The following is a 22,822-nucleotide window of genomic DNA, read 5'->3' on the forward strand; positions in this document are numbered from 1 at the left end:
ATGAACACCCAACAAGTTATGAAAAACCAATAATTAATACGTTTAATAGAACTATTCTCTTGCTCATCGGTGAACAAGAGATCTTATCCACACCTTTTATAGTGATATTAGATTAAATCTAACAATCACATTTCAAACCTACTTATCTCCTTTCCAAATACAATAAAACCATACACTCTCTATTCTAAATTTTCAAATTAATATTACTACTTAAAAAATATAAAATAATTACCAAAAACGCATTAGAATACTTTCAAAATCTTATTTGTTTCAAACCTCTACTCATCCAACAACTCCATTCTCAAAATTCATGGTCACATTAAAATTAGAATTACGAGAATTTTGAGAAGTTCTTTTCTCACTACAAAAATATATTCAATTTCCCACTTTATATACATCCCCTTCGTGCTTTCAATTTCCACAGTCTGATGCAAACCACTTTGAGATCAAGCTAGCTATGATCCAAATGCTTCCTACATTCCATATGTTTTGCAACAGAAGATCCTTATAAGCACTTGGATGTGTTTTTGGAATTGTGTTTAACTACCAAGTTGTCTACTCTTTCAGATGACGCATTTGGGATGCGACTTTTTCAATTCTCACACGAGGATAAAGCAAGAACTTGGTTACATGCCCTACCAACTAATTCCATATCTACTTGGGACATGTTGCAACATGAATTCTTGAAAAAGTACTATAGTGTGGGTAAAACCACACAAATGAGAAGAGAGATCATGGGGTTTTCCCAAATCTTGGGTGAACAACTCCATGATTCATGGGAAAGGTATAATGATCTACTAAAGAAATGTCCACACCATGATATTACTAAATGGCACTTAGTGCAGATCTTCTATGATGGATTATCCGATCCATATAGGAACATGGTTGATGCTTCCAGTAATGGAGCTTTCCATCATAAGAGTGCAGCCGATGCTTCGGAACTGTTTGAGGCCCTAAGTAAAAATTCAATGCAGCATGCTTCTTCCTCTAGGTCTACTCCTGCCATCTATAAGGTTGAAAAACTCTTTAAAGTTGAAAAGTCCATGAGTTAGCCATTCAAATAGAAGCATTGAACTAAAGGTTTGACCAAGTCTTGTCATCTACCTAAAAAAATGTGTGTTCGATCTATGTTAATCCTTCGCATGTTGCTGTTACTTGCCCCATGATGGGACAATCATCTGACATCCCTCAGGAGCAAGTAAATGCTGCATTCTCCAGACCAGCCTATAATCTTGGCTAGAGAGATCATCTAAATCTATCATGGCAGAATCAAAGCCAAGGTACTATTGTTCCACAATCTCAAAGACAGTACTAAAATCCATCTAATCCTTTGCTACAAAATAATTCTTTCAATCAATCTTCCATATATCATCCACCTCAGTTTAGGAATCAATCTATTTAAGCTACTAATCTTCCACCACCTCCTAGAAGTTTCGTTTTGAGGATCAAGTACTCAATGCTTTTACTGATCTTAAAGTAAATACCCAACTTCTTCATTATCATTCACAAACCATAGCAAAGATAGAGGCACAATTTGGGTAAATAGTGAGTACTCTATCTCTAAGAGAGGATGGAAAGCTACCTTGTAACGACTCGAACCCGTAGTCCAAACCGTTAACCTGGTCCTTACCCGAACCTGAGGTCATCTAAATCAAACCACATCATGTCTAAGGTCAACTCATCATACTTGCATCACAAATATGCTTCAAGAAGGTTTTAGACAACATTCCAAAACTTAGGGTAGTTCAAAACCAAAGGAGGAACAAGGGTACACAAGCAGTCCCTTTTTGGTTGACCGGAATGGAGTTTCGGTCGGCCGAAATGGCCTCTGAAGTGACCCCTGTATCGGTAGACCAAAACAGGCATTTCGGTCAGCCGATTGTGACTTTAACATTAACTGAAGTCTTTGGATGAACCGGTCGGCCAAAACAGGAATTTTAGTCGACCGAAATAGGCATTTTGGCCGGTCGAAATGACTCTGCGAGCTATAAACCTACTACTGGAATGCTATAACCTATAAATGAGTGAAGACCTAAGGGAAAATTTTTAAATCTACTTCAAACTTGTTCTAAAAACACTTCAAATGGTAAAACTACACACCATGGTCATGATCATCAACATTTTAATATGATACAACATCAACAACCAATTCAAATAAAAAATAATGTTTGGTCTTTACAATTCATCCAAATTTACATCAAAATAGAGCCAAGGCTCATAGTTGAATTACAAGCCCATACTAACAAGTTTAAATACATTTCAAAATTATGTTTTACAAAAATGGCTCAAGTCTACAAAATGGTTACAAAATACACACTTCTATTCTCCTCATGCTTGTGGTGGATTATCATTTGACACCTCTTTTCCATGACCTGAAAAATGTTAAGAGGAAGGGGTGAGCACAAGCTCATTAGGAGGTGCCTAAGCCACACCTCTTATGACCCCGTGAATCCACATAATGAAGAGGAATAAAGGGATTGGGATAATGCCACCTCCGAGAACAATATAACTACAATAGTAACATTAATAATCCAAGTCATGAATGAAAATACCGTGCAATAGGATGCAATGCCATATGATGTTGCTCCCCATTTGCAAAACCATTTCTATCATCCTTTCCGAACCGTTAGCGAAACCCGTCCCATAGCAACTCATGGTAGCATAAGAGGTGGATTAGCTAACTGTCCCTTACCCATGGCGACTTCATGGCGTCATTTAGGCCAGGTAACTCAACCAAGCTAGGGTGATCTCCCTAGTCCCCTCTAGGCCTCACTAAGGCCTCACTCCCTAGGCAACTCCTAGGTGGCCGGGTTGTTTCACAAACCTTTTTCAAAATTCTTTCCCAAAAACCCATTTTTCATTTCTTTCAAATTCATGTTCCCATCTCTTTCCCAATGATGTGCATGGATGCTTATTATTTCATAATGTCATGACAATAAAGAATTTCATTCTTTGCAAATCAATACTCACAATATCCATGCTTTGTAGAAATCTCTAAAATTTAACATCATGCTTCTAAGTTATAAATTTTAGCACATATATTATAATAGGCATGAAATAAAGTCCTTTAAGCATGCTTTCTCATACCAGATAAACACATACATATAGTTATATACTTCATGATACAATAATTAAGTCATTTTAAAGGATTAACATAAATATAGCATGCTAGACATCGAACAAGAAGAATAATTCATAAAGGTGCAAGAATGTATGAATTAGGAACCCCTACCTCAACTTAGATGAAAGATCCCCAATTCTCAAGCCCTAGATTCGAAATTTCTGTGGTTAGCCAAATATGAAATTGCTTACATCAATGTGTAGGTCTCGCCGTGCTCTCCGTTTTATCGCAAACGGCACCCCAAAACTCTAAAAGGTTAAAGATTAATCAATGATGGAAGTCTTGTGGGAAAAAGAAAAGAAAAATGAAAGGAAATGAAGGAGAGAGAGGCTCAGTCAGGGAGAGAGAAAATGAAAGGCCAAAATGGCCTCTTGGCCACACTTAATGAATTAGTGGTGGGTACCACAACTAAAATCCCACCCTTTTGACTTTTCTTTTCCCACCACACACATATATAGATATGCATACAACTATATTATAGCCACATAAAATACATTAAATAAAATGCGTGAGATACAAATGGACCCAAATAAAATTCCCGTGCACAATAATTCCTGTAGCAGGTCCCACCCGGGATCGTCCGACCCGAAAAACAGAAAAATGCGAAAATGACAAACCTTGCATTTCAAAGAGTCCTAAACTCAATAAAACACCCGAACCAACTCTTGGACACAACCGGCACACTACACGGTGTCCGGTACGTAAAATGAGAAAATATAAAAATGCACTTGCGAAAATAGAAAATTCCCGAAATTGGAAAATGGTGAAAAATGAAAACATTACAATCTCCCCAACTTAAAAGGATTTTGTCCCCGAAATCAACCCATACCTAACGGAGAAAACAACGCTGGGTGCTTGGAGCGAACCTTATGTTCAAGCTCCCAAGTAACCTCCTCAACTCCGTGCTATCTCCATAGAATCTTCACCAATGGAATCGTCTTGTCCCTTAACACTTTGTGCCGTGTGTCAAGGATTTGAACTGGTCCCTCTTCATAAGAAACATCCTCATTAATGTCCACATCAACCCAACTCAAAATGTGAGATGGATCCGGTTCATACTTCCATAGCATCGACACATAAAAAACATTATGGACTCTGTCCATTTGTGGTGGCAGTACAAGTCTGTACGCAACCTCTCCTACGCGGTCCAAGATCTCAAACGATCCAATGAATCGTGGCGATAACTTGCCACTCCTCCCAAATCTCATCAAACCCTTTCATGAAGAAACCTGAAGAAAAACATAGTCTCCCACCTCAAAAGATAGCGGTCGTCTCCGCCTATCTGCATAGCTCTTCTGTTAGCTTTGAGCTATGAGCAACCTCTATTTGATCAACTTAATCTTCTTAGTAATTGTTGACCTAAGAATTTTATCTAAAGGTCAATCTTATGTTTTGATGATTATAAACCATTAATGATGTTTAAATACTAATATTTTCAGTAAGTGATATATAGTTGATCAATATTCAATCCTCAATGTTGAGCTAGAAGATCCATTCCAAGCATTCTAAGTACTCAAGCTATGGATTCAAAGAAGCCTCAAAGTTGTAAGAAATTAAAGAAAAACTCGAACTTCAAAGATCATTCAAGCATTTCAAAGAAAGAAAGCAAGTCTTCATTAAACCTAAATAATCATGGTCAAAGAATGGAGAAAATGGTATATAGGATGGTGAGAGCTTAAGATTTAATGTTAACGTTCATTTGAATATATTTTGAAGCTCAAAATTATAGTTCATGCATAGCCATTCTCATTTCATTTTTCAAAGAACATAAAATTAGCTCATAAAGTTTATGAACATATTTACACGAGCCACACATTATATGAAGTGTAGATAGGACTTAAATAAATTCATTTTAAGTTTCATACTGTAATGGAGCATACTCCATGAAAGACAAAGTATGCTCTCAACAATCCAGTAGCCTTTTTCCATCAAAAATTCAATCTTCCAAGCAAAGAGCAGGATCCCAAAATAAGGAGCAGGCGGCTAGGGAGCCATCTCCTCTTGTTTATAAGAGCCGACTCCTTCTGGGGTTTTGAACTGCAATGAAAACTTTTTCATTTATTGATCCCCAACTACCTCTAACAGCTATATTGAACTCCATTTATCTATAAATATAGAGGGTTGGTCTGCAATATAACTACACCATTTGAGACAGTACTTTACAATCCTTGAAGATCATTAAAAAAGCATTCATTAAGCTTTCATTTCCTCTCTTACATTTCATTCCACTATTATAATTATGAGCTTCAGATATATATTCATCTTTACTATAGTTCTGAGCAAAACTTTGTTCTACTATCTTTGAGAGATTTATTGTGCACTTCATTTTTATTACAAGTTATTGTAAAGGGTTGGTGTGACCCAAAAGAAAGCCTAGGTGAAGGTTGTTCTCCTAGTTAGGAAGAGAAGCAAAGTATTGCTTCAAATTGAAGGTTTGGTCTCCACCATTAAGGAGAAACTCTAGTGAAATTGGGAAGTCTCAAGGGGGACCTTGAGCCAAGGAGTAGGAGTTTCCAAATCTTGCTAAATCGCCAAGTCATCGTTTGCAATTTCCTATCTCTATCTCTTTTATATACTTATCACCTATGATATATGTTGTTTGAATATCTCAATTGATTACTACTTGATAATTAGTTAAAAATTACTTTTTATAAATTGTAAAAATCGGGCATTGACTCTATTCACCCCCCCTCTAGAGTCAATTAGTGGCTAATAATTGGTATCAGAGCCTAATCTCTAGAAAAAGACTTTACCATCTTAGAAAACGACAATGGCCAATACAAATTTTCATCGAGAAGGTCAATCTAATAATAAACCTCCGTGGTTTGACGAAAATAACTATAACTATTAGAAAATCAAAATGAGAGCATTTCTAAGAGGTGTAGATATAGATGTTTGGAAAGCCACCGAACAAGGAGACCATGTTCTAACCAAAATAGTAAATGGTGAAAATGTTCCAACAACCGATATTGAATGGACCCTCAATGATCGTAGGCTTGTACAATGTAATGTCAAGGCTACCACTAACCTCTATTGTGCCTTAAACAAAGATGAATTCAATAGAATTTTGGATTGTGAAACAACCAAAGAAATTTGGGATAAACTTGAAGTTACCTATATAGGTACTAGTCATATTAAAGAATCCAAAATGAATATGCTTGTCCATAAATATGAGCTTTTCACTATGAACAACAAAGAAACTATTAGTGAAATGTACTCTCATTTTACTAACATTGTGAATCCTTTGAAGGCTCTTAGAAGATCATATACATCGTCCGATAATGTGAGAAAAATTTATAGGTCTTTGCCTAAAATTGGGAAGCCAAGAAGACCGCCATCCAAGAGGCCAAAGATCTCAATACACTCCCCATAGATGAACTCATTGGTTCATTAATGGCCTATGAGCTTAAAATGAATGATAGAGATGAAGACAAAGATAGTCAAAAGAAAGATGTAGCTCTTTAAGCTACTACCAAAGAAGTCGCAATTGATAAAGCTCCTAATGATAAAGAAGAAGAAGAAGAAATTACTCTCATTACCAAAACCATGAGAAGAGTCTTTCAAATGGAGAAGTACCAAAAGAGTAACAACTTCAAAAGAAATGGACTATCAAGTGAACAAGGAAAAAGAGAAGCACCTACTTGTTTTCATTGTGTAAAACTGGGACATTTCAATTCCAATTACTATACCTACAAAAATGAAAAGGAAAGAAAGAAGAAAGGCAAAGCCATGCGAGCTACATAGGAGGATGATGGTTCAAATGGATCCGAAAGTGACGATGAACTCAATGAAATGGTTAATCATTTTCTTATGGCCAATAAAGGTGAGGTAAATTCTAATCATTATTAATTTGATTTAGAAACCTCTTATGATGAATTGGTTGATGCACATAACTATTTGCTATATGTTTTTAAAGAATTACATGATGAATTAGGCAAAATGGTTCAAAAGTGTGCTAGCCTTAGAAGAGAAAAGCTTATTATCTCTCAAAATCTTGAAAAATCTCAACTTGAAAATGAAACTTTGAAAAAGGGAAAAGAATTGGCTAAAGAATCGGCCTTAATTGATTTAATTTCTGAAAATGAATCATTAAAAGTCATTATTGAGGATCAACTTGAGACTTTAGCCAAATTCACGAAAGGTAGAGAGAATTTAGGCCTCATACTTGGAAAACAAAGAAATATTTATGCTAAGGATGGGCTTGGATATGATCCTCAAAACAAAGATTCTTGTTTATTGAAAAAGAGAAAACCTTTGAACAATTATTTTGTTTAAAATTCCTCTTCAAGTCCAAAATGCAATTATTGTAAAAAGCTAGGACATAATATCAATCATTGTCCTATTAGGCCATGTATAGCAAAAGAAATTTGGGTCATTAAAGGGACATATATGCCTCTTCCTAATTACCATGGACCCAAGAAAGTGTGGGTACGAAAAGAAGATTACTCAAATTCATTTTGTAGGTTTGCTTGAAGTCTCCATATTCATCTAAGGACAAATGGTTCCTTGATAGCGGATGCTCAAGACATATGATGGGAGATCAATCAAAATTTAGCTCCATCAAACCTCATAAAGGAGGAAGTGTTACATTCGGTGACAACTCAAAAGGCAAGGTCATTGGCATTAGAACCATTGGTATCTCCTCTTCCTTATCTATTGATGATGTTTTACTTGTTAAAGGCCTAAAACATAACTTGTTTAGTATTAGCCAACTATGTGATAAAGGATATGATGTTTTGTTTAAATCGGATAAATGCATTGACAAAAAGGATAATAATGAAGTATTCCATGCTCTAAGAAATGGTAATGTGCATACTTTGCTTTTATATGAATTACATGATTAAGATGTCAATTGCCTTGTATCCTCAAATGAAAATAGTTGGTTATGGCATAGAAGGTTAGGTCATGCTAGTATGGATTTGATTTCAAAACTATCTAAAAATGAATTAGTCAAAGGTCTCCCAAAGACTAATTTTTTTAAAGATAAAACTTGTAGCGCATGCCAAATAGGCAAGCAAATCAATTCATCATTTAAAAGAAAAAAGGACATAATGACTACAAGACCATTTGAATTAATTCATATGGACTTATTCGGTCCAGAGAAAATTGCTAGTCTTGGTGGAAAACTCTATGCATTTGTCATTGTTGATGATTACTCTAGATTCACATGGGTATTTTTCCTCACACACAAAAATGAAGCTCATACAATCTTTGTTAAATTTTGTAAGAGAATCGAGAACAAAAATATGACGACCCTGGTTTTTAGGCCAGCGTGCCTTTGATGAACCGAAGGTTGACCCGATAACGGATCCGAATGCGAAAGCGAAAGGTAAAACAATGGTCTCTAATGATACAATGCATCTCTAAGACACCAATGTGACCCTCAATGAGGTCATGGAACCCAAAGGAAAACAAATGCGGAAGTGTTGTTTCAAAAACAGACAAAAAGGAACCTAAGGGTAAAATGGTCATTTTACAAAAAAATGGATTCAAGTGCTATCGAGCACAACACTGGGAAGACAATGAAAAATTAATCATGATAGACTCAAGAATTTCATTATTTAGATTCCGGACGAAGGAAAAATGACAAAACAAAGAAAAACGAGCAATAAAGGTAAAAGGGTAAACTGGTAATTACTTAGAAATATCTGGATGTAACTGAGCACACTGTTGGATAGACAATGAAAAATTAATCAATTTCAAAAAAAAATTCACTTGATTTGGAGTCCGGATGAGGGAGAAAGGTCAAAAACAAAATTGACGTCGCGGCGGCCCGACGAAGGTCGTGATAGCTACAGTGCCGTCAACCCACTACTGCTGCAACTGAGAGTAAAAACGGGCATCTAAATGGACTTTTCTGGAAAAACTCAAAGACAAAACCCCCCTAAAATCAAGTTTCCTACACCAATCGCGAACGGAAACAAAAAAAAAAAATGCATTGTAAAATGTCCAAAATACCCTCAAGAAAATCAGGTCTAGAGGTCAAAAATCGTTTCAAGCTACTGCCAAAAGAAAGGAAATGGGGCTTCGGAAGGTTTTTAAATTGTCTAAATTGAAAATACAATCTTAAAATACACCCACAAGACCCTCGGAAGTTTTGGATCGGTCGTCACGCTTTTCAAAAAAAAGTCGATGAATAGTACCAAGTATATTTGCGCTAAAGTCGGCAAAAACCTGGCAGCAATGATTTTTCGGAAAAAAATAGATTTTTGAGGGCGAAGATGGCATTTTCTGGAAAAACACAAAGAAGAAATCCCCCTCAAAATTGAGTTTTCTATGTGATTCGCTAGAAAAAATGAAAAAAACGCATTTTGAAATACTCGAAATGCCCATAGAATAGAATAGGGTAAAACTCCCTAAAAATGCTACTTAGAGTCTTTTTTTCATCAAGGATGGTGTTGTTTACCAAAATGAGCATGCAAGTATATGTAATGTGATAAAATAGATGTGTTGCAATGGCCTATGGCCTCATGGCATGTCATATGCAAAATAGAACCCTTTAATGCATTAATCCACATATCTTCCATAGGCAACAATGAAGTTCAAAGTTAGCATACATTTCATATAAGTGTCTTTGGCCCTTGGCCTCATTACAACTACATTCTAAGAGTGTCAAAAGGTGCACTTAAGTGCACATTACATAACTTAGACAATAAGTACAAGTTTTATCAAAGTAAGCAAAAGTAGGACAAGATATACTAACATATGCATATTCAATGTCATCAAAAATACTTCAAGAACTCTAATGAGTCTAAGAATATTGTGCATCCCACACTAAGGCTTCTTTACCTGCAAAACACCCATTAACTTAGGGGTGAGTAAACAAGTTTACTCGTAGGGAATGCATGGGTTTATCTTTGTACCAAGTTACAATCCAATACCATTTAATTCATGATATCAAGTGACAATAGAACTTTCAACATAACACAATAAGATGTAATTTTACAAAGTTAACAACTTGGAATTTAAATGCAAAATCAAACCAAAGTGGATACTTGGACGTCACGCCAGATCAAACCGACAATGTGGTTACTTTAGGGTTACTAGCCCATGGGTAACCTCCCTATGTGCGTACTAGACTTGTAGAGGGACTTTCCCCCATACTAGAACCACGCCCTAGCCATAGTCATAACAACGACATCCCTAAGTTTCCAAAATCAACATTTTGTGCACATTACATATATGTATCAACATAACATATATATATATACAATGTAAAGCCATCAACATGCACAAATCAATTTTGGAAACACAATACATGCCCTAAGTTCTCAACTAAAATGGCATGAAGAATATTGAATGATCATTATGCAATTTGCCACTAATTACAACAATATCATTCAACAACAAGAACATAGCCTCACAAGCATGATATAAGTTTAAAATCATAATTTAAACAATTAAATAAAACAACTAATTTTCTTAGATTTCACTTCTCATCCAAATATGCTCAATTTAATATATGTTGTAGTACATGTCATGGTTATTATATAAATCACTTCAAAACTTGATTTAAGTCATGGGAGCATATAAATAAAAATTAATTAAATTAATTCATTAATCCCTCTAGATTTTAAAACAACTCTAAATGACCTCAAATTAATATAAGTTATGAATCAAGCCATGGTCATGTTATTTATCAAGTCTAAAGTGAATTACATATAAGTCACAATTAATTATTTATTTCTCATTTTAATACAAGACAAACATATAACTTAGATATCACTATAGGAACAAATAAAATCACTTGGAAGATAAATGATAACACCCCCTACCTCAATAGAGAATTGAATCTCTATAATCCAAGCAACCAAGCTCAAAATGGAAAACAAGTTTAGGGTTAATGAAAAGAGGAGTGAGAGGAAGCTTTTGTCTTCTAAGGTTTTATGTCTAAGGTGAGTGGAAGGAAGCCAAAATGAAGAAGAAAGCTATTAACCAAGCTTTTCTTCAATGGTGGCTAGGTTATGGTTCTTGGAGACAAGTGAAAATGAAAATGATAAAGTGTAAAATGGTGAGTGGAATGGCTAGAAATCCTCCACTCACTATGTGCTCTTACACTACCTCTCTCACACACACAATGCAAGACTAAATGGTGAACCTACACTTGTCATGAATCTATGGTTCATTCCTAGGCTTAATCTCAAGCCTACACTTGTCACCATCCTATATAAACTTCCAAGACTTATTATTGAACCAACATTTGTCAACCATCTATGCCAACAAGTGTACCAATCCTAGGCCAACAAGTGGGTGAATCTCCACCCTCCACATGTCATCATCCAAGGCATCAAAGTGTTTCCACACAAATGTCAACAAGTGGACCAATGAGAGTGTGACACTTGTCACACTTTCCGAAAATTGCAAACAAGTCCTTTTTGAAAATATCTTTCAAATTAAATTACAAAATGGTCCCTAAAATGAAAAATAATTACTTTACTTAATTACCCAAAAACCCCTCAAGTTATGGATAATTACAAAAAGTCTTATTTTTATGGCTTTTACAAAGAAAGTAAGCATTTAATATGCATTTCTACAAAAGTAAAAATGTAGATGTCATGGAATTTAAATATCATGGACGTATGCAAAACCGAAATCAAATCCGAGCACAAAAAATGCGATTATGCAAGTAAAAGTGAAAAACGAGAAGAGGACGAAATAAGGAAAAGACGAAAAAATGAATAGTGTCAAAAAACAAAAAAAAATGTGAAAATGACTTGGTCCTCAAAGGAAGTTGTCAATCCAAAGGAAAGAGTCTCAAAAACCATTTCCGAGCACTCGAGACGACACTAAGAGGCGGGAAATCAAACCCGAAAAGGAAAAGACAATGAAAAAAATTTATCCGCAAAATTTGAAAAAAGAGAAAGAAATGAAAATGACTGGGTCATTACAAAAAAAGAGTGTAAGATTAAGACCATTAGAAGTGATAGAGGAAGAGAGTTTGATAACCAAGATGTAAAAAGATTTTGTGATGAAAATGGATATAGTTATAATCTTTCGGCTCCTAGAACTCCTTAACAAAATGGAGTTGTTGAAGGGAAGAATAGGTCTCTCCAAGAAATGGCTAGGGCCATGTTAAATGAACATAAATCTCCTAGAACTCTATGGGCCAAAGCCGTTACTACCTCATGCTATGTCGTAAATAGAGTCATTATTAGAAAACGTCTTAATAAGACTCCTTATGATCTTTGGAACAAAAGGAAGCCAAATATTGGATACTTTAAAGTTTTTGGGTGTAAATGCTTCGTGTTAAATGACAAAGATAATCTAGGAAAATTTGAACCTAATTCAGATGAAGGTATTTTCCTAGGATATTCTTCTTGTAGCAAAGCATTTAGAGTGTTTAACAAAATAACACTAATGGTTATGGAATCTATACATGTTGTATTTGATGAATCACCATTACCCCCTCTTAGATGCTCATTGGATGATAATGAAGATGTGATTGAGATTGAGAAGAACATTGAAAATCTTAATTTAAATGGTCCGTCTCTTGAAGATGGCTCCAAAGATGTTCTAAAAGATAGTCACTCTCATGAAGATACTCTTCCTAAAGCTTGGAAACAAGTGCTTAATCATCCAATAAATCAAATTATTGGCGATCCATCTAAATGAGTAAGCACTAGATCTCAAATAAGTAATATTTGCAACTATGTGGCTTTTATTTCCCAATTAGAACCAAAAAATATTCTTGAAGCCGAAAATTATGAATCTTGGCTCTTAGCCATGTAAGAAGAACTTAACCAATTTGAAAGAAATGAAGTTTGGCATTTGGTTCCAAGATCTAAAGATAAAACTATCATTGGCACAAAGTGGGTGTTTAGAAATAAAAAAGATAAATTAGGAATATTTGTGAGAAACAAGGCAAGGCTTGTTGCTCAAGGTTATAATCAAGAAGAATGAATTGATTATGAGGAAACCTTTACCCCCGTAGCTCGACTTGAAGCTATAAGAATGCTCAAAGCATTTGCATCTCATAAGAACTTTAAGTTATATCAAATGGATGTAAAAAGTGCTTTTCTTAAATGGCTTCATTGAAGAAGAAGTGTATGTTGAACAACCACCAAGCCTTGAAAGCTATAATTGTCCAAACCATGTTTTCAAATTGACAAAAGCATTGTATGGTTTGAAACAAGCTCCAAGAGCTTGGTATAAAAGATTAAGTGGTTTTTTACTTGCTAATGGTTTTATTAGAGGAAAAATTGACAATACTCTTTTCACTAAAACCATTGATTGCAACTTCTTGGTCATCCAAATTTACATTGATGATATTATGTTTGGATCAACCAATAGTGTGCTATGTGAAAAGTTTGCCTCTACCATGCAAAATGAATTTCAAATGAGCATGATAGGTGAACTTACCTTCTTCTTAGGGTTGCAAATCAAACAAATACTTGATGGCATTTTTGTTTGCCAATCTAAGTACGTTAAGGATTTGGTAAAGAAATTTGGCTTGGAGGAAGTCAAACATACCAATACTCCAATGAGCTCATCTTTGAAACTTGACAAAGATGAAAAGGGCATTAATATGGACATTAAAAAATATAGAGGTATGATTGGTAGTCTCTTATATTTAATCGCAAGTAGACCGGACATCATGTTTAGTGTATGCTTATGTGTTCGTTTTTAATCTTGTCCTAAAGAATCTCATCTATGTACCGTTAAACGCATCTTTCGCTATTTAAGTTATACTACATTCTTAGGACTTTGATCCGAGGCATACATCATTTGACCTTGTCGGTTACCTAGATGCTAATTTTGGAGGATACAGTTCCCTATGGTACAAGAGATGGTTGGCGCGCCAGGGTCTTTGAACTTAAGTAGGTTGTTAAGCTTAATGATAGAGCTTACTTGCTCCGTGAGAAGCAGTTTCTTCGGGCTTGGTCCCTTGTTCTTCCTCTTTTGAGTAGACAAGTCCTTCAAGAACTTAGCATATGGTGGAATTTGTCGAATAGCATCAAGAAGAGGAAGGTTGATTTTAACTTATTTAAAAACTTCCATAATGTCATGGATTTTTCCTTCTTGCCTCGAAAATGGAGTAGAGTTTAAAGCTTGAGGAAATGGAGCTTTTGGCTTATAAGGCTTCTCTACATGGGAGGAAGATGATGATGATGGAATTAGCTCCTTAATGTGACCACTTACCCCTAGTGAAGTAGGAATGGAATTGGGGATGGTAAATGGACTAACACTTGGTCATCCAAATTTACGTTGATGATATTATGTTTGGATCAACCAATAGTGTGCTATGTGAAAAGTTTGCCTCTACCATGCAAAATGAATTTCAAATGAGCATGATGGGTGAACTTACCTTCTTCTTAGGGTTGTAAATCAAACAAATACTTGATGGCATTTTTGTTTGCCAATCTAAGTATGTTAAGGATTTGCTAAAGAAATTTGGCTTGGAGGAAGTCAAACATGCCAATACTCCAATGAGCTCATCTTTCAAACTTGACAAAGATGAAAAGGGCATTAATGTGGATATTAAAAAATATAGAGGTATGATTGGTAGTCTCTTATATTTAATCGCAAGTAGACCGGACATCATGTTTAGTGTATGCTTATGTGTTTATTTTTAATCTTATCCTAAAGAATCTCATCTATGTACCGTTAAACGCATCTTTCGCTATTTAAGTTATACTACATTCTTAGGACTTTGATCCTAGGCATACATCATTTGACCTTGTCGGTTACCTAGATGCTAATTTTGGAGGATACAGTTCCCTATGGTACAAGAGATGGTTGGCGCGCCAGGGTCTTTGAACTTAAGTAGGTTGTTAAGCTTAATGATAGAGCTTACTTGCTCCGTGAGAAGCAGTTTCTTCGGGCTTGGTCCCTTGTTCTTCCTCTTTTGAGTACACAAGTCCTTCAAGAACTTAGCATATGGTGGAATTTGTCGAATAGCATCAAGAAGAGGAAGGTTGATTTTAACTTATTTAAAAACTTCCATCCTGTCATGGATTTTTCCTTCTTGCCTCAAAAATGGAGTAGAGTTTAAAGCTTGAGGAAATGGAGCTTTTGGCTCATAAGGCTTCTCTACATGGGAGGAAGATGATGATGATGGAATTAGCTCCTTAATGTGACCACTTACCCCTAGTGAAGTAGGAATGGAATTGGGGATGGTAAATGGGCTAACACTTGGTCATCCAAATTTACATTGATGATATTATGTTTGGATCAACCAATAGTGTGCTATGTGAAAAGTTTGCCTCTACCATGCAAAATGAATTTCAAATAAGCATGATGGGTGAACTTACCTTCTTCTTAGGGTTGCAAATCAAACAAATACTTGATGGCATTTTTGTTTGCCAATCTAAGTATGTTAAGGATTTGCTAAAGAAATTTGGCTTGGAGGAAGTCAAACATGCCAATACTCCAATGAACTCATCTTTGAAACTTGACAAAGATGAAATGGGCATTAATGTGGATATTAAAAAATATAGAGGTATGATTGGTAGTCTCTTATATTTAATCGCAAGTAGACCGGACATCATGTTTAGTGTATGCTTATGTGCTCGTTTTTAATCTTGTCCTAAAGAATCTCATCTATGTACCGTTAAACGCATCTTTCGCTATTTAAGTTATACTACATTCTTAGGACTTTGATCCTAGACATACATCATTTGACCTTGTCGGTTACTTAGACGCTAATTTTGGAGGATACAGTTCCCTATGGTACAAGAGATGGTTGGCGTGCCAGGGTCTTTGAACTTAGGTAGGTTGTTAAGCTTAATGATAGAGCTTACTTGCTCTGTGAGAAGCAGTTTCTTCGGGCTTGGTCCCTTGTTCTTCCTCTTTTGAGTACACAAGTCCTTCAAGAACTTAGCATATGGTGGAATTTGTCGAATAGCATCAAGAAGAGGAAGGTTGATTTTAACTTATTTAAAAACTTCCATCATGTCATGGATTTTTCCTTCTTGCCTCGAAAATGGAGTAGAGTTTAAAGCTTGAGGAAATGGAGCTTTTGGCTCATAAGGCTTCTCTACATGGGAGGAAGATGATGATGATGGAATTAGCTCCTTAATGTGACCACTTACCCCTAGTGAAGTAGGAATGGAATTGGGGATGGTAAATAGGCTAACGCTTGGTTGCACTGGAACACTAACTTCACTAGGTCTCTTAACTTTGTAATCAATTTTTCTCCCACTCTTCAAGGTGGAAATGGAGTATGCCTTTTGGTTAAGTTTAGGTTGAATAGGCCCTTTCCCTTTCATTGTTTGAACCATTTGCCCAATTTGGGCTTCAAGTTTTGCAATTGATTGAGAATGTGAATGAAACACTTGATTTTCCTTCCGAAGATCACCCAAAGCTTTTAAAACCTTATCCTCAAAAGTGGGATTCCTAGGAGGCTCTTGAGGTGGATGAGAGAAAGATTTATGATTTAAAGATTGAGAATTTGAGAGTTGGTTCACATTTAGAGGAGGATAAGATGGAGAGTGGTATGCTTGAGACTTTGCAATTTGGAGGTGGGGAGGTACATACATTTCTTAAGAATTTTTATGAAGAGAAGGAATGATACCTCCTCCTTGATTTCTCCAAGAGAAGTGAGGATCACTCCATCCGGAATTGTAGGAGTTAGAATTTGGATTACTTCCCGGATGAATGAAAATAGCATTGACTTGTTCTTGATACTTACTTGGAAAAACTTGTCTAAGAGGACAATTGAAAGTATTGTGAGTATAACTAGAGCAAGTCATACACATCACACTTTGAGAATGGAAAGAGTTGGATGATTGAATTGCCAGGTTTTGGCTCGAAAGAAATTTATTAAACCTTTGAGTAAGAGTTTTTACTTCGGCGGCAATTTCCATGGAACTCTCCACTTGAGAAAGACTAGAGGTTTTCTTCCCTCCTTCATTCAAATTTTGGCTAAATCGGGACGATGAAGAACAATGCATTGAATATTCGCTCATGCGTTCAAAAAGATGCCACATATCTTTATTTTTGTCCAAATAGGCTCCTCCACATGAAGCATCAACCATACCTTTTTAGGTATCGGATAAGCTTTCATAGAAACAACTAACTAATTGCAACTTTGGAATGTCGTGATGTGGACACTTCCATAGCAAATCATTCAAAAGTTCCCATGCTTCATGCAAAGGTTCTCCCTTATTTTGGGAGAATTCACGGATAGAAGCTCTCATAGCATCGGTTCTACTTGCGGGGTAAAATTTTTTTATGAATTCATGTTGTAGTTGTGTGACGACCCTAGATTTTTCAACCCAGTGTGCTATGATGAACCAAAAGAATGACCCGATAACGGATCCGAAATGCGGAAACGAAGGAAACTAAGTGGCCATTAGAGATATACGTCATCCCTAAGGCATCAAAATGACTCCCCATGGCATGATCAAATTGCATTATATGCTATTGTGTGATGATGTGAACATACACGCAAGTGTAAAATGGTATTTTAAACATGCTACAATAGCCCATGGCCTTATTATAACTCATTTACAACATTTGACATGTCAGACCTCCAAGTTAGAAAAATTACATTTCATAGACAAATCATGAACATGCTAACACTTGCATATGAACAAAAACGTTTCTAAAGAAGTTTAACTCAGCAAATCACCCAAGCAATTACAATCTCCAATCTTGTATCTTGTACCTGAAATATGCCCCAGTATCGTAGGGTGAGTAACATAAAACTACTCGTAGAAAATGAGCACGCATCGACCTACGTTTTACAAGTGTACATGATTTAATCATTGTGGTTCATTCCACCTAACGTCTATGTCAAAGGTGAGACTCAAGGAGCATCCTAACTACCTAAGATAATTTCTAACATAAAACACATCCTTTATGCAATTTCAACAACACAAGAGCATGCTACACATAGCAACAAGATATAACATGCTTATACAAAGCAACTAGTTAGAAACATGCTTACACAAAGCAACCAGATAGAAACATGCTTACATAAAGCAACTAGATATAGATTATCAAAGTTATCAACTTGAAATCTAAATGCTAAATCAACTAAATATAGCAATTTAGTATAGATGTACTTAACAACATCAAATTGCCAATCGCCAAAACCATAGTCATAATATAAACATGATTGATAACTTGGAATTGAATGCGAAAACAAATAGTGGAAGACTTGGACGTCCCGTCTCGGACTAAACCAAGAACAAATTGGTTATTCCAGGCATTAACCCGCTGGGAAGACCACCCTAGTGCGCACTATCTCAATTGGGGAGAACTCATACATCCCGCACTAAAGCCGAACTTTAGCCATATCACAGTAACAATGTCCCAAGACTCCAAAATAATCAAATAAGTTCACAACTTATACGTAATTTATATAATGCACTAAGTCACCTTCCATGCACAAGTAGATTGTATCCACACAACACATGCTCTATATCTACAACTACTATAGGATGACAATGTCGAATCTTCAAAGTGCGATTCATTACACGCTATAACAATATAATCCAATATTGAAAACATAAACTCATAAATTCATTATAAGTCAAAAGTCATGCTTTAAACATACTATCAATGTCAAATACATGAGTTAATCAATAATACCATAGAAACGGAATTTAATCTATAAACTAATTAAATTCCCTATGTTTCAAATCTCAATCAAATGACCTCCAATTAATACATGAAAAACGATATAGCATGGTCATTACATACACCACATCAAAACTCGATTAAGCCATAAGAACAATAAAGTGGAATTTAATTAAATCATGATAATCAAATCCCTAACTTCTAAAACAACATCAAATGGTTCCAAATTAACATATGCTAGAACATAAGTCATAGTTATCACAAATATCAAGTCAAACACTTAATTAGCCCAATGGAACCCTTAATTAGATTTTAATTAATCATTTTAATTAAAATCTCAAGATTTCATACTTGTCCAAATGCTCTCAAATTAAAGTATGTTAAACAACATGCCAAGACATAATTTAAGAGCATATCACAAGTCAATTTCATGCAAGGTACATCCATGGGATTTAATCTTTCACAAAAGATAAATATTAAATAAAATATGTAATTTTTATTCAATCAATACCAATTTAATATATGTTAACAAACATATTAAAACATGATTTTTTAACATGCCACAATTCAAATCAAAGTTATATATCATCATAAATTTTAAATCTTATACAAAGAAATAAAAATTACCAACTTTTTAAATTTGATACAAGGCATACATATAAGTTGTACAATCATGAGAAACACTCAATACAACACATATAAATCCTAAAACTTTTCCTACCTCAATTGGAATGAATATCCCAATTACCACCGAAATGAAATCCTCTCAATTTTTGGTCCGCAAGATAAATATTTCAGCTTGTTACCTTCAACTTGGGAAATTCAAAAACAATTCAATTCTAATCCAAATTGAATGAATCCAAAGTCCAATGAAAGCTTAAATATTTTAATTTGATAATATCAATTTAGTTTAACAAAATATTTTCCTAATTGAAATGGTTTTGACTCACAACTTTGAAACAAATTCTGCCCAGAAAACACATTTTCAGCCTGTAGCTTCCAACTTTGAAAATTCATGAAAAATTCATTTCACATCCAAATTGGGCAAACCTAATTTATTTAGGAATTAAACATATATGCGTATAAAACTGAAAATTTAAGACATGATCCAATGTCAAAAGGTTAGTGAAATAAATCATCTAAAAATATGTTTTCCAGCTACAATAAAAACATGGACAGCAGATAGTCTCGGATTTTTAAAACAATTTAGAAATGCTCTAAAATCGTTAAAAAATTCTGAGTAGTGTAAAATCCATGGGGAAAGTTCCAGTAAAAATTTCAAGGTAATTGAAGTACCATAGCTCTATATAAAAATTCATTTCCGGACAGGATAAGAAAAGATTTAAATTTCCAGCAACTAGCTTGCAACTTCAAAAATTCATAACTAATTCATTTTAAATCCAAATTACATGAAACCAAAACTAAATGGGAGCTAATTGATTATATTTTCATGTTATATATTTAATTTGACAAGATTTACTTCAAGTTAAAACAGTTTAAGGGCAGAATACAAGTCCTTATCTTCTATGCATGTAAAACACTCAATAATGACATAAAAATACTTCAAAATAATAGATCAATACCTCACTAAAGAATTGATCCCTAGATACCAAAGCAAAACTAGGAGTTAGGCTAAATCCTTCAAGGGTTTTGAAGAGGAGGATGAGGGGAACAAAAAGTATTCCAAGCTTTATGGTCTAAAGTAAGTGGAAGGGCCTCAAAGATCAAGGTCAATGCCTAAACCTTCAAGCTTCATCCATGGAGGCTAGGGTTGTGGTGAGGAAGAAAGAGATGAAATGTGAAAATGTGTGAGTGGAGGAAATAGAAATCCTCCACTCACTATGTGATCCTATACCATGGTCAACACACATATCTATGGTCAATTGCACAAAAACCCTCCTTTAAAACCATAATCCCAAAGTGGCTCAAAGATATTTGCAAGACTAAATTGTGAACCGACACTTGTCACCAATCCATGGCTCCTTCCTAGGCTTAATCCCACACCTACACTTGTCAACCATCCAAGCCAACAAGTGCACCAATCCTAGGCCAACAAGTGGGTGAATCCTCACCCTCCAAATGTCATCATCCAATGCATCAAAATGTTTCCACACAAATATCAACAAGTGGACCAATGAGAGTGTGACACTTGTCACACTTTTCAAAAATTGCAAAAAGGTCATTTTTGAAAATATCTTCTAAATTTAATTACAAAATGGTCCCCAAGATGAAAAATAATTACTTTATTTAATTACACTAAAACCCCACAAGTTAAGAAGAATTACACTAAAGTATGCATTAATGCCCCTTTATAAAGGAAGTAAGCAATCATCATGCTTTTCTAGAAAAGTAAAAATGCCACTATCATGGAAATCAAATATCATGAATGCATGCAAAACCAGAATCAAATCCGAGCACAAAAAGTGAGGTTGTGAAAGGAAAAAAGATAAACGAGAAAAAGACAAAATGTGAATAGTGTTCGGAAAAATAAAATATGGAAATCACACAATCCCCAAAGGAAGTTGTCAATCCAAGGAAAGAGTCTCGGAAATCATTCCAAAGTACCCGAGACAACATCAAGTGATGAAAAACCGAACCTAAAAAGAAAAAGACAACGGAAAAAAATTATTTATGAAAATCCGGGTTATTACAAGTTTCCCACCTTAAAGGGATTTCGTCCCCGAAATCCAGCCCCAACCAACAAAAGGCGAAACTAGGATAACTACAGAGTACATCTCCGAGTATCCCACACAACACGCCACACTAGTGACCTCAAAGCTGAAAGGAACACAGAAACTAGTGTCATTTGCACCCACGTGCTCATGACAAGACGACCTCTCAAACAAAAAGTGACCACATAGCCACACGACAAGTCTGAACTTACACATAGAACCCAAGGTCAAACAAAAGAATGGAAAACAACAACCGTAAGCATTCCTCCTAATGAACCTCCAAACCAATCCATAAACAACCACCAATTGAACTCCAAGATCATCACAGATCAAATCAAAGTACCGAACAAAGACGACATGGCAGTACAAATAGCAACCAGAACCTGCTCACGACGTACTCAAATGTGTGGTAGCAATGACAGTGCTTAGTGCTCGCCCACACTTACTCGTCAGTAAGGTAGCATCGACAGCAACTAGTACTCGCCTATAACATAAAACTTCGTACGGTAGTATGACAGTATAAGGCACTAATTCATAACCTGCCCCCCACTAGGTCTACCCATGAAACCTCTCGATACCAATGACATCAATGTCACAAAACGATCATAGCCAAAAGCAATATCGGAACCAGGCATCTGTGAGAGTTAGAATATGGTCCAAAGATGTTCCGGACCATCTCGGCCAATCCCAAACTCTGACAACAATGTCATAGGCACCATTATGCTTAAGGCCCCAAATCCTCAATACAACAAAACCGACTACTCTAATGTCTCAAAATGCTACTTCCAACAACACCAATTGAGAATCCAAAGCCTGAGAAGTGAATCAAGACCTCCAAAAATTAAAACGAAACTCACCACAAGACATTCCATCGAAAGTCCTACATTTCTCCTTGAAACAGATCAAGTACATGACCAATCACCATGATCAAACATCAGATCCACAACCTTATCACAGATAACTAAATCCTCAAAATACAAGTCTACTAAGTGGCACTCACATCAAAATGCCAACAACCAAGGTCACAAAATGAATCTCTCAAAACCGTGCTTGGCATCACCAAGCTAAATCAAAATTCCTCAATTTCAATCCAAAAACCATCACTGGAACTACAATTCCTCAATACTACGCCTAGTCATAACTAGGATGAGAAAACTCCTCAACAAGCCATATCTAACAGTGATCCTTCAAAACTCTTCCTAAGAGTCAACCACATCAAGGCCTCCAAAATGAAAACAAGTCTCCGAAAGACATTCTCAAAAGTGCATCGAGCTCACCTCACGAATCAAACAAATCCTCAATGATATGGACATAAGTCCCCAAAAAAGAATCTCACATCAATTAACTCACTTTGAGCACCACAACCGTCAATAACCATGGTAGGAACTCCCCAAGGGAAGACACGAAAGAAAGGGGACCAATAGTCTTAAAAAGGACAACACCACGACTCCATCTCTGAAATGAAAGACAATAAGGTCAAAGACTTCACCCCCTATATGGAAGT

At 35.6% G+C, this 22,822-nt stretch overlaps 1 non-coding gene across 1 annotated transcript; it reads right to left on the minus strand.

The window, feature by feature from the left end:
- Nucleotides 1-717: 717 nt before the first annotated feature.
- Nucleotides 718-823, minus strand: LOC132297926 (small nucleolar RNA R71). The gene has a single exon (XR_009479458.1). It is a non-coding gene; the product is annotated as a small nucleolar RNA R71 (small nucleolar RNA).
- Between the last annotated feature and the right edge of the window lie 21,999 nt (nucleotides 824-22,822).

Source organism: Cornus florida, unplaced genomic scaffold, assembly GCF_030987335.1.
Source record: "Cornus florida cultivar Cherokee Brave unplaced genomic scaffold, ASM3098733v1 CherokeeBrave_3.0.0_Hap2_Chr02, whole genome shotgun sequence".
NCBI lineage: Eukaryota > Viridiplantae > Streptophyta > Magnoliopsida > Cornales > Cornaceae > Cornus > Cornus florida.